The sequence below is a fragment of the Panulirus ornatus genome, chromosome 42 (assembly GCF_036320965.1).
Source record: "Panulirus ornatus isolate Po-2019 chromosome 42, ASM3632096v1, whole genome shotgun sequence".
In the NCBI taxonomy this organism is placed as follows: Eukaryota; Metazoa; Arthropoda; class Malacostraca; order Decapoda; family Palinuridae; genus Panulirus; species Panulirus ornatus.
The window spans coordinates 28815658-28828729 of record NC_092265.1 but is presented as its reverse complement, the minus strand read 5'-3'; the positions used below and the strand labels follow the sequence as shown (position 1 = coordinate 28828729).

The window sequence follows — 13072 nt, the reverse complement described above, 5'->3', positions numbered from 1 at the left end:
AAGCAAATTATCTAATACGATAATGAATAAAATCCCATAACTTTTCTGGAGCACAGGGTATAGAAATGTATGTAACGTGAAACCGATAAAATTAACATATCTAACACAAAGATTTCTATTTTGCAGATAACATAAATGTTTTACATGTAGAAATCAGTAATATCTTCAACAACCAAAAATAATACCATCAAATTTTATATTACAAGGTTTTCATCCGGCTTTTACTCATTAAAACGATATTGCCTACAGAAAAGTAATGTAGTTATTATCAGCACAAGGTTTACAGAAGTTATGAGTTTATATTCTTCAAAACTTTAGCACGATCCTTTATGTATACTTTGAAAAATAGACCTGTTTATTTTACTGTGATGAACACTAATGAAAAAACTATCCGCGTGTTACTTAGAAATATTATTTATGAATAAAACTAAAGTATTTTTCAGTGAAAATGTATACTGATATAAAACAATCAAGTTTGATAAACTAGAGTTCATTAAATGACAAATAAAGAATATGATATGTGAATTTCAACAATTTTATTAACATCACAAAACCAAATACATAACCCAAACAATATAAATCATCAAAAGTTATAAAAAAGAAGCCCTCTCATGACGTAAGCACATACAGTATCGGCGGAATCCGGTAACACCTCTTGAATATCATGTGGAAGACAGAGTAGAGTGGCTAGGCTCAGAAGCATGTTCTCCACTTCAACTGACTAATGATATGTTAAGACAACACAAACCACATACATCGATTGTGAGGATGGAATCAGGGATGAAACATCTATAACTAGAAAGGTTAAAGATACAAAGATGGTGAAATACCTTTACCCGGGATCAGTAGCACCTGTGGCAATGGACACACCTTTGTAATGCTTGATCACTTACAACTGATCAACTAAATACGAAAGTCTTAGGTATTATCCTTCAGGAAAACTTTTTAAAAATATTTATAAAACACATATATATGTTAGATATACACTATCTCTAGAGTATATCTTTACCTGGGACGTGTGACACCTGTGTGGATAGACACAACTTTGTAATACATGATCTATTACACGAAATGAACTTCAGTAACGAAGAGTTATACAACGCGTCGTTGGGAACATTAATCAAATACCTATACAGAATTCTTATGTTAGATAAAAGACATTTCTTGATAGTAAACATAAGAAATGATGATGAAAGATCAGGGACGTAGATGTAGATATTTTGTTCAAAGATAGAATACTCCTGCCTTAAACTAACTCCTTGTATTGCATTTTCACTTAGATACCCACATGACAATGTGTTCTGTTCTTTAAAATCAAATTCTTATGTTTCTAACATGTTTTTATTATATCTTATATAATCTTAAGGATTCAGGCTTAAAGATCTTGGTTATGAACAACCATTATAATGCAACACAATACATATTTATCATAAACTAATAATCTATCACAATAACCATTATGTTTGTACCAGATTCTTTAAGTCCTCAGTCACGTTTGTTAATATATAAGAGATTTTTCCGCCACTGACAAGTGGCTCCGTGGTGTAGTGGTTAGCACATCTGCCTCATAAACAGTTGGTCCGGGTTCGATTCCCGGCGGGGCCTTTGTTTTCAGTATTTTTTTGTGATCGTAAATACTCGTAGGTAGGCTCTCTCTCTCTCTCTCTCTCTCTCTCTCTCTCTCTCTCTCTCTCTCTCTATCAGCCGACAGGTAAGTTGAAGAAATCTGGAATTCATCCTTTAGAAATCTGGTATACGAAGAGAGGCCATAATGATTGGATCTCTTCTCCCTTAAGACACGTTGACTTCGCAGTGACTTAATCCAAGTGTTCAAAATTCTGAATAAGTTCAATAAAGTAAACCTCGAGCATCTTTTCGAAATACAAGAAAATGCGGTTACCAGGACAAATGGAATAAAACTCAAAGCTAAATGATGTAGTACGGACGTGGGATAAAGTTTCTTTTCCTATAGGTGTGGTTTAACACTGGAATGAGTTACCGTCAGACGTAGTGAATGCTAAAACCATAAATACTTCCAAAATTCGTTTAGAAAAATGTCTTATAAAGTCAGGTATACTTTGAGGAAAATGCCAGAAATAAACGGATAAACGACAGCGATAACGGGGTTAATAGAAGGCTAATGTGCAGAATAAAGTTATCTAATTTGTATAGACCATCACTAATGATAGGATTATAATTCTTTGTGTATTTAATGATAGAAGATCCAATGATATTTCTAGTGGTAATAGAGCTGAAGTAATCTTCTATTATTAAATACACAAAGAATTATAATCTCAATATCAGTGATGGTCTGTACAAATTAGATAACTTTAGTGTTGATAAAATTTGTAAAATGATAAGTTTATGATACGCTCGTTCTCTGTCTTGGTCAATCACATGTTTACCAAATGGCGTCCTAGCTACGTCTCTTCGTTGTATATCAACTGACTGTTATATTTCTCTCTTTTGTCTCCCCTGATGGTGTGAGTTTTACACGAAAGTGCACTCGGGAACTTATCGTGTTTCATTTTCCCCGTGGACTTATAGGAATATCTTGATGACGCGCAAAATTGTGATCCTTTCCAATATATATATATATATATATATATATATATATATATATATATATATATATATATATTTTTTTTTTTTTTTTTTTTTTTTACTTTGTCGCTGTCTCCCGCGTTTGCGAGGTAGCGCAAGGAAACAGACGAAAGAAATGGCCCAACCCCCCCCCCCCATACACCTGTACATACACACGTCCACACACGCAAATATACATACCTACACAGCTTTCCATGGTTTACCCCAGACGCTTCACATGCCCTTGCTTCAATCCACTGACAGCACGTCAACCCCTGTATACCACATCGACTCCAATTCACTCTATTTCTTGCCCTCCTTTCACCCTCCTGCATGTTCAGGCCCCGATCACACAAAATCTTTTTCACTCCATCTTTCCACCTCCAATTTGGTCTCCCTCTTCTCCTCGTTCCCTCCACCTCCGACACATATATCCTCTTGGTCAATCTCTCCTCACTCATTCTCTCCATGTGCCCAAACCATTTCAAAACACCCTCTTCTGCTCTCTCAACCACGCTCTTTTTATTTCCACACATCTCTCTTACCCTTACGTTACTTACTCGATCAAACCACCTCACACCACACATTGTCCTCAAACATCTCATTTCCAGCACATCCATCCTCCTGCGCACAACTCTATCCATAGCCCACGCCTCGCAACCATACAACATTGTTGGAACCACTATTCCTTCAAACATACCCATTTTTGCTTTCCGAGATAATGTTCTCGACTTCCACACATTCTTCAAGGCTCCCAAGATTTTCGCCCCCTCCCCCACCCTATGATCCACTTCCGCTTCCATGGTTCCATCCGCTGACAGATCCACTCCCAGATATCTAAAACACTTCACTTCCTCCAGTTTTTCTCCATTCAAACTCACCTCCCAATTGACTTGACCCTCAACCCTACTGTACCTAATAACCTTGCTCTTATTCACATTTACTCTTAACTTTCTTCTTCCACACACTTTACCAAACTCAGTCACCAGCTTCTGCAGTTTCTCACATGAATCAGCCACCAGCGCTGTATCATCAGCGAACAACAACTGACTCACTTCCCAAGCTCTCTCATCCCCAACAGACTTCATATATATATATATATATATATATATATATATATATATATATATATATATATATATATATATATATATATATTCCTACGAGTCCACGGGAAAAATGAAACATGAAAAGTTCCCAAGTGCACTTTCGTGTAATAATCACATCATCATGGGAGACACAAGAGAGGAATATAACAGTCAGTTGATATACATTGAAGAGAAGTTAGGACGCCATTTGGTAAACATACACACACACACACACACATATATATATATATATATATATATATATATATATATATATATATATATATATATATATATATATATATATATATATATATATATATATATACATTTTTTTTTTCATACTATTCGCCATTTCCCGCGACAGCGAGGTAGCGTTAAGAACAGACGACTGGGCCTTTGAGGGAATATCCTCACCTGGCCCCCTTCTCTGTTCCTTCTCTTGGAAAATTAAAAAAGAAAGAAAAAAAAACGAGAGGGGAGGATTTCCAGCCCCCCCGCTTCCTTCCCTTTTAGTCGCCTTCTACGACACGCAGGGAATACGTTGGAAGTATTCTTTCTCCCCTATCCCCAGGGATAATATATGTACATATATATATATATATATATATATATATATATATATATATATATATATATATATATATATATATATATATATATATATATATATATATATATATATATATATATATATAAATATATATATATATATGTATATATTGAAATGATGATAATTTAACTGTCATGCTGAGATGAGTAATAATGGATATATGAGCATACATTGGTAGGTTTTCTGTATATGCTAAACTTAAACTTGTTTCCTTGTCTATGGATCATGCAATCTAAAAATGGTAACATATCATTATTTTCATTTTCTACAGCAGATTTGATGGAAGGTACTAAATTGTTAAGTAAGGGGAGAAATATTTGTAAATTTTCATTTGTTGGCCAAACACAAAGAACATCATCTACAAACCTAAACCAAATTGCATTAGAAGGTAAAATATCCTTTAGTAATTTTGTTTCAAAAAATTCCATATAAAGATTACTTAGTGCAGGTGAAAGAGGGTTACCCATTGCCATACCAGATTTTTGAGCAAAATAATCTCTTTTCAATTGAAATACACAATCTTTTATACATGATTTTATCAGATCAATGAAAACAATCTTTGAAACAGGTAAGTGAATATCATCCAAGACATCAAATAAGTATTCTAAAAGGTCATCAACTGGAACTTTTGTGAAAAGTGAGGAAACATCGAAGCTGACTAGTTTGAAATCAAAATTAGCATTGATATTGTTTAGCTTGTTGACTAAATGTATATTGTTCCTGATATTAGAATTTGACACCTTACCCACTAAATGGTTCGATAAAGAAACTAACCATTTTGACAATCTATATGTGATGGAGCCTACTGAACTCACTATAGGTCTTGCTGGAAAATTCTGTTTATGTGTTTTGATAAGTCCATACATATATGGGCATGAAGGGGACAAAGATGACAAACTTTGATAAGAAAACCATTAACTTTCAACAGCACCTTCATTTCTTTATTGAAATGGGAATTAACTGCTTCTAAGGGATTTTTTTTACTGAGTTTATAATATGTTGTGTCATCATTTAAAAGAAAATTCAATTTAGATAAATAGTTACTTTGCCTAAAATCGCAAGTGTTAGCCTTATCTGCTTTAGTAATATTTATATCCTTGCCTTCTTTTAAGGTGTTAATAGCTCTTATAAAACTTTTAGGGGAACTAGATTTCACTGGTTTTGTCAAACCGGTATACACTAGATCTTACAGATATTAATTTCATCACTACTTAAATTACTGTATTTCTCTAAATTACAAAAAGACTATGTGACATCTACACAGATGGCTTCCCTGTTAGAGCACACAAAACTTAATCTATAGCCTAATGCACACAAGGAATCTTTATCTAGTTGTTTATCAGACAGGTTTATCACAAAAGAAGGGTTTGTGTTCTTAGTCCAGTCGCTGTTATTAATAAGATGGTCCAACTTACAATTTAGTGTCATTTTGTAGCCTATTGCTTTCATTCCTTAATCTATCATAGCTATAGTCCAACATCCGGTTCTTCCAATATGTCGGTATTGCCATTTGAAAGGCAAGTTTCTTCTCTCTTGTAATGCGAAAAGTCTCCTCCATTGCAAGTTTCTTTAATTCAATGTGTTTCTTTAAAATGACGTTTTGGAATTGGTGAAATGGTCGACCAGACAGCTGCAACAATCGTTGAGGTAGGACACATCTTGGCATCACTTATTCATCAAGGCATTTCCTTTCCAATATATATATATATATATATATATATATATATATATATATATATATATATATATATATATATATATATATATATATATATATATATAGATATATATATATATATATATATATATATATATATATATATATATATATATATATATATATATATATATATATATATATATATATATATATATATATATATATATATATATATATATATATATATATATATATATCTATATATATATATATATATATATATATATATATATATATATATATATATATATATATATATATATATATATATATATATATATATATATATATATATATATATATTCTTTCATACTATTTGCCATTTCCCGCGTTAGCGAGGTAGCGTTAAGAACAGAGAACGTGGCCTTATAGGGATTATCCTCACCTGACCCCCTTCTCTGTTCCTTCTTTTGGAAAATTAAAAAAAAAGAAGAGAGGAGAGGATTTCCAGCCACCCGCTCCCTCCCCTTTTAGTCGCCTTCTACGACACGCAGGGAATACGTGGGAAGTATTCTTTCTCCCCTATCCCCAGGGATAATATATATATATATATATATATATATATATATATATATATATATATATATATATATATATATATATATATATATATATATATATATATATATATATATAAATATATATATATATATGTGTGTGTGTGTGTGTGTGTGTGTGTGTGTGTGTGCACGGATAAACTTTAAGACTAGCCGGGGTGTACTGGTGATGCCTTTGACCTAAAATATAAGTTCAATTGAGCCCGTAGGCTGACCTAGCACGTAGCTTGAATCCTTTTGTGTTCACTATAATCTTCTTTACTATATCTCCTCTCCTTAATCCCTTTATCTTCACTATGCAAGGCTTATTATAATCTTCACTACAACCTCATCTTCATATGACCTTATCTTGACTAAGCTGGTTTTAAGGAAGGCTTTAGATTTTTCCGCTCACACAAACAACGTACTTACACGGGACCCCACACCTACACACCATCACTACCACTAACAATACACAGAGAAATAACCTCTTCGGTTGCCTTTGGATCCGCCCTTGAACGTAGTTTGGAGGATTTGGGGGATCAGGTCAACAAGGTTAAGTTCACTACTACCTCATATTCACCAACGTGTATCTTCACTATTAGCTTATTTTCACTTAATGATATCTTCGCTATACCCTCTTCTTCACTACACCGTTATTTCTACCATACCATCATCATTGCACTCCCTAATGTTTACTAAAAGTAGTTCTTATCTTCACTACATAAACATTTTGAATAAACTTTACTCTTTGATAGCCCTTATCTCTACTACATTCGTATCTTCACTACATTCGTATCTTCACTACAACCTATCTTGACAATATCCTTATCATCACTATACTCTTCTTCACTACACTCTCATCTTAACATCATCCTTCTGTTTACCGAACTTAGTTCAAAGTCTGACTTGAACGTAGCTTTGGAAAGTTTGTGTTCCTCATTGTGTTACCTCCTTATTATCATTGTAAAGGCAATTGTCACCACTCCCTAACTAAACTCTAATCGTCACTACACTCTCATCATTATCATTACTTCTTGATGTTCAATACAAAATTTTAACATATACATTTATCTTCACTACAGAATAATTTTTATTGTACCTTAATCTTCATTGCTCCTTGTTTCAGCTGCATCCGTATCTTCCATTCATTCTTATATCTTATATTAGTTACATCTTTACAATATCTTTATATCTTCTCTGTTCCGTCTTTTGAAAAATTGAAAATGAGAGTAAAGGATTTCCGGCCTTCTGCTCCCTACCCTTTTAGTCGTCGTGTACGACACACAGGGAATACGAGGCAAGTATTCTTTTTTTCCCTATTCCCAGGGATAACAGCATCTGGTGTTCCCAGACGGTCACCCATCCAAGTACTAACCAGACCCAACGTTGCTTAACTTCCCTGATCGGACGATATATATATATATATATATATATATATATATATATATATATATATATATATATATATATATATGTATATATATATATATATATATATATATATATACATATATACATATATATATATATATATAACACTGAAAACAATGAATTTCCCAAATAACAAAAATGGAGGCGCCGGGGTTTGAACCCGGGTCCTCTCGCATGCCAAGCGAGTGCTCTACCACTGAGCTACGCCCCCAAGAACATATTTTGTGACATAGTATTATATAAAGCACTGAGATTACCACGGCAAAATAGTGTTTGACCGACCGTTGCCAACTAGCCGGCAAAATAACGACAGGGTAAATCTCCATGTTGCTGTCGTGTTTTCCTCTCAATTTTCCACGAAGAAATGAGTTTTACTTTTTTATTTTCGTTGCAATAGACTGGAACTAAGCAATAGACTGGAACTAAACAATAGACTGGAACTAAGCGGACCTGGTATGAGGTCAGAGCCCTCATTATCATCCCTGCTAACTACCGGAAGCAGATTAAGTCGTTCCACAACCGATGTCTGGCCCATGTTAACTCTGATGTGCCCAGCAGTTGGAGGAGGATCGCCAGAAGCTTCTGGAAGATTTCAAGGACGTCTTGATGGACCTGACCCTTTCAAATAAGGTCGAAAACCCAAATTTATTGTGAAGATCTTCACTATAACGTTGGACGAACATACTGAATGTTGCACACATGTGATGCGGACAAAATGAAAAAAGAAAAAGACTAAAGATATGTCTGGTGTGGGTCTCGAACCCACGACCTTGAGTGTGTGAGACTCACGCTCTACCACTGAGCTAACCAGACAATAGAAAAATACGTCTGTTTCTTCAATTTGAATTAATGAAAATCTTTGCGAGGCAGCGTTTAGAAAAGAGAGATGTCTTTGACGAAATTTACTTGCTTGGCTTATTCTTCGGTTCCTCATTGTCGAAAGTAAACATACCGAAGGATATATGTATATATATATATATATATATATATATATATATATATATATATATATATATATATATATATATATATATATATATATATATATATATATATACATATATATATATATAAATATATACATATATACATATATATTGGAAAGGATTACAATTTTGCGCGTGATCAAGTATATTCCTTTGAGTCCACGGGGAAAATGAAACATGACAAGTTCCCAAGTGCACTTTCATGTAATAACCACATCATCAGGGGAGACACAAGAGAGACATATAACAATCAGTTGATATACAACGAAGAGACGTAGCTAGTACGCCATTTGGTAAACATGTGATTGTCCGAGACAGACAACAAGCGTATCATAAACTAATTATGTGGACAAGATGAATTCCTTACAAATTTTATCAACACTAAATTTATGCAATTTGTATAGACAATGACTTATATCAAGATTATAATTCTTTGTGCATTTAATGATAGAAGATTCAATGATATTTCTCGTGGTACTGGAGTTAGAGATTATAATGCCATCTCAGTTATTAACTCTAACTCCAGTACCACGAGAAATATCACTGAATCTTCTATTATTAAATACACAAAGAATTATAAACCTTAAGGAAACATGCAACATGGCGGTCAAACTATGAGATGCACAAATGAAGTTTATGAATGGAATATCAGTGAGACGAACTAGTTGATGAATGATGAATGAAAGTGTAATAAAGTCATGATGAATGAATGAAAGTGTAATAAAGTCATGATGAATGAATGAAAGTGTAATAAAGTCATGATGAATGAATGAAAGTGTAATAAAGTCATGATGAATGAATGAAAGTGTAATAAAGTCATAGTTTAAAAGGACAAAATATGAATGGCAGCCAGGGAAGAGTGGCCCAGGTAAATGGAAGGGTTGAAAAGTTCGCGTTATGTGACGAATTTTGATAGATTTTGCAAGTTTCCTTTCCTATGATGGAACGTAAAAGTTTGTGCTTAGTTCTAGAGACAGAGTTCATAGGTTTATGTTTTAATGATGAACATCAAAGGATACCATTAATTTAACTGACTTTAAAAATGTTCAATTAAATGAAGCATTACATACACAAGCTGCTTTTTGGCGGAGTTAAAAATTCGCATTTTTTTGCTAATTCTAAAGTAGGTGTTAAATTGACGGGCTTAGAAGTTCGAGTTTCAGCTATAAACCTTGTGTTTGTATGACGTATCTTAGAGTACTTGTTAATATAATGCAAGTGGAAGGTTTACGTTTAAAAGATGGTGTTTAAATGTTAATTAAGGAATGACAGTTAAATGGATAGATTTTAAGTTCGCGTTTACGTAGGCCACTTTAAGGTTAAGGTTCGTACGTACCAGGTTGGCCAGATGGCGGTAGTGTGTAGACACAGCCATACCAGGTCGTATTTATCATCATTAAAGTCACCTTCCTTACTTACTTATGGCGGCGATGAAATTCACTGGTTCTTGATTCTGCACCAATTAACCTATCAGATAATGGTACAATGTTTGCCTGGTGTTGCATATATCACGTCTGTTGTTGAAACACAAGAATGCCAGGTGACTTTGGGAGTGGATGATAATGTAAAGATCAATATAAATGTGGGAAATCTTGAACCGCCATCACCAGACACAACACATGTTTGGATCTGGCGGGGGGAGGGACTTGCCTGTGACGTCACGATGCCCCGCCTCCAGCCTGGCGCCGCTCTGTGTGTGTGTGCGTGTGTGTGTGTGTGTGTGTGTGTGTGTGTGTGTGTGTGTGTGAGCTCATCTTTTGTGACTGTTATGTGTTTTGCCCGTTTTCTTAACCTTATGTGTATGTATCGTGTTTTTTAGTTACTTGTACACACACACACACACACACACAGAGGCAAGCCAGGAAACTTAAAGACAAGATGGAACTCAGTGGGATATTCATCCACTGTGATAAATCCAGGTAAGAGAAGGAGAGAAGCTGTGTATACAACCACAATGTAAGTAGCTTCATCATCAGTAAACATACCTGGTGTTGTAAACCTCTATCATATCGCCCATTACAAGTCTTGTTATCTTCATCATAAGGGAGGATTCTGAGGCTTGCTATCAATGTTGTTATCTTCGCTCAATAATCGTGGAGAAATGTTTGTACACTCTAATACAGTGATCAATATTGTAGGTCATAATGTAAGTGGTGTGTGACTAACTATAGCTGTAATATTACCTGTTCATTCTTGCTACTAACACATGACACCAAGTTGCCTGTTAGTCTTATTACGTACATTAATACACTGTTGTCTTGGCTTTACATCTCTACTAATGATGACACCTAAATCCTTCTCCTGCCTTTATAGTTTTATTTCCACATCTTAAGATGATACTGTAGTTTGCCTGCTATGTGTACACAGTGTAAACATGTTGCATACGTCTACGGTGAATATCACTGGTCATTGTACACTGTACAACGATAGCCTGTTAAGATCTTCCTGCAATGTCATAAGATTCTGTTTAACTCGCAAACACGATTTCATTGCAGGTAGGAAAAATTTGATATAAATCTAAAGTTAACATTTTCAAAGAGAAATATAGAACAAGACACATCACATTTATTATATCACATATCAGTTCACCAGATAAAGACACCATTGTAACATATTGTGAAACTAATATATAGCATGATTCATGTACAAGGACCATCTTCTACACATGACCAATATTTCACAACCATCACAAAATGATTCACTGATCAAGCCAGTGTATGTAATGTCCTTCCTTTTCCTCAGCTCATTAGGCATTTTCCGTGAGCCAACCTATATGTTATTTGTCCCCTCATTTGTGACCTTGTAGTTGTTGTACGGTGGAGTAATGCTTGACTTGCTATACTGAGGGACAGACACACTGACACAAGCCATTATTCATTGAATTGACAAAAATGAAGTGATAAATTTCTTGAAAGATATGTCAAGTGTAATGATACATCGACTTATGTCCATTTTAGGAATCATTTACAAATTCAAAACATAAAATTCATATGATGGCAAAGTGTGTTTAGATAAATTTCTAACTCTTAATGTTCTTATCAGTTCAGTCCAAGGAAAGAAAAACATGACAAATAAAGCCAGATAACAGTGTGTCATAAGACCAGAGCCCCTGCCAAGCTGGGACTTGGCCAAACATAAACAACCACTTTCTTATAGACGATTAGTCAAGGTTCTGGGTCGAGCACCAGGATCTATTGACCTCTGACATGATATATTTTCTCTGATCCTTCATCACCACCACACTCCCGGCACCCATCAATAAACCCTTCCCAAATTCCTCACTTCCTTATAAACTCGTCCCTGTAGTCAACAATTAAGAAACCTAAACCGACCAAAAAGCATTACGTTGTTCTACAATGTAAACCCCAGCTAGGGTGAGCCTTAGACACTCTTACGGTATATTGTGATGGACGAAGGATTTACTACCCTAGTAATGTATTACACATTTACTTATTCTAACTACCTATCACTGATTACCATTAAATACATACGGCAAAAATATATTTTACTTGTGGACTTCTAGTGAAAATACATGGGATATCGTATGCAAGGTAAACATTTGATACGATAATGAATAAGATTTCATAACTTTTCTGGAGCACAAGGTACAGAAATATATGTAACGTGATATCGTTAAGATTAACATATCTAAGATAAAGATTTCTATTTTGCAGATAAATGTAGAAATCAGTAATATCTTCAATAACATAAAGATAATTACGTCATTATGTTGTAGGCTTTTTATCCGGGTTTTACACACTGAAAAAAGTATTGTTTAGAGAAAAGTAATGTAATTATTATTAACACAAGGTTCAAGGATTTTAAGTTATGAGTTTCTACTCTTCAAAATGTTAGCATCATCCACTGAGAAAACTTTGAAAAAAAAGACTTTTATTTTGTGTGATGAGAACTAATGACAAATCATTTACGTTTTTCTTAAGAATATTCTTTATGAGTCAAATGAGAGTATTTTGCTAGATAAAAAACTTACATCAGTAACAACGAAAGATAAACAATCAATATTCATAAACTTTATCTTTGATGAATTAAAGTTCATCAAATGACAGATGAGAACTAATGAAAGATTATTTATGTTTTCCTTAATAATATTC

At 34.0% G+C, this 13072-nt stretch overlaps 3 non-coding genes across 3 annotated transcripts; 1 reads left to right on the top strand and 2 right to left on the bottom strand.

Moving 5' to 3' along the window:
* The first annotated feature begins 1533 nt into the window (after window positions 1-1533).
* TRNAM-CAU (transfer RNA methionine (anticodon CAU)) lies at window positions 1534-1605 on the top strand. The gene has a single exon. It is a non-coding gene; the product is annotated as a tRNA-Met (tRNA).
* A 6508-nt stretch (window positions 1606-8113) lies between these two features.
* TRNAA-GGC (transfer RNA alanine (anticodon GGC)) lies at window positions 8114-8185 on the bottom strand. Its single transcript has one exon. It is a non-coding gene; the product is annotated as a tRNA-Ala (tRNA).
* A 530-nt stretch (window positions 8186-8715) lies between these two features.
* TRNAV-CAC (transfer RNA valine (anticodon CAC)) lies at window positions 8716-8787 on the bottom strand. Its single transcript has one exon. It is a non-coding gene; the product is annotated as a tRNA-Val (tRNA).
* Window positions 8788-13072: the final 4285 nt, after the last annotated feature.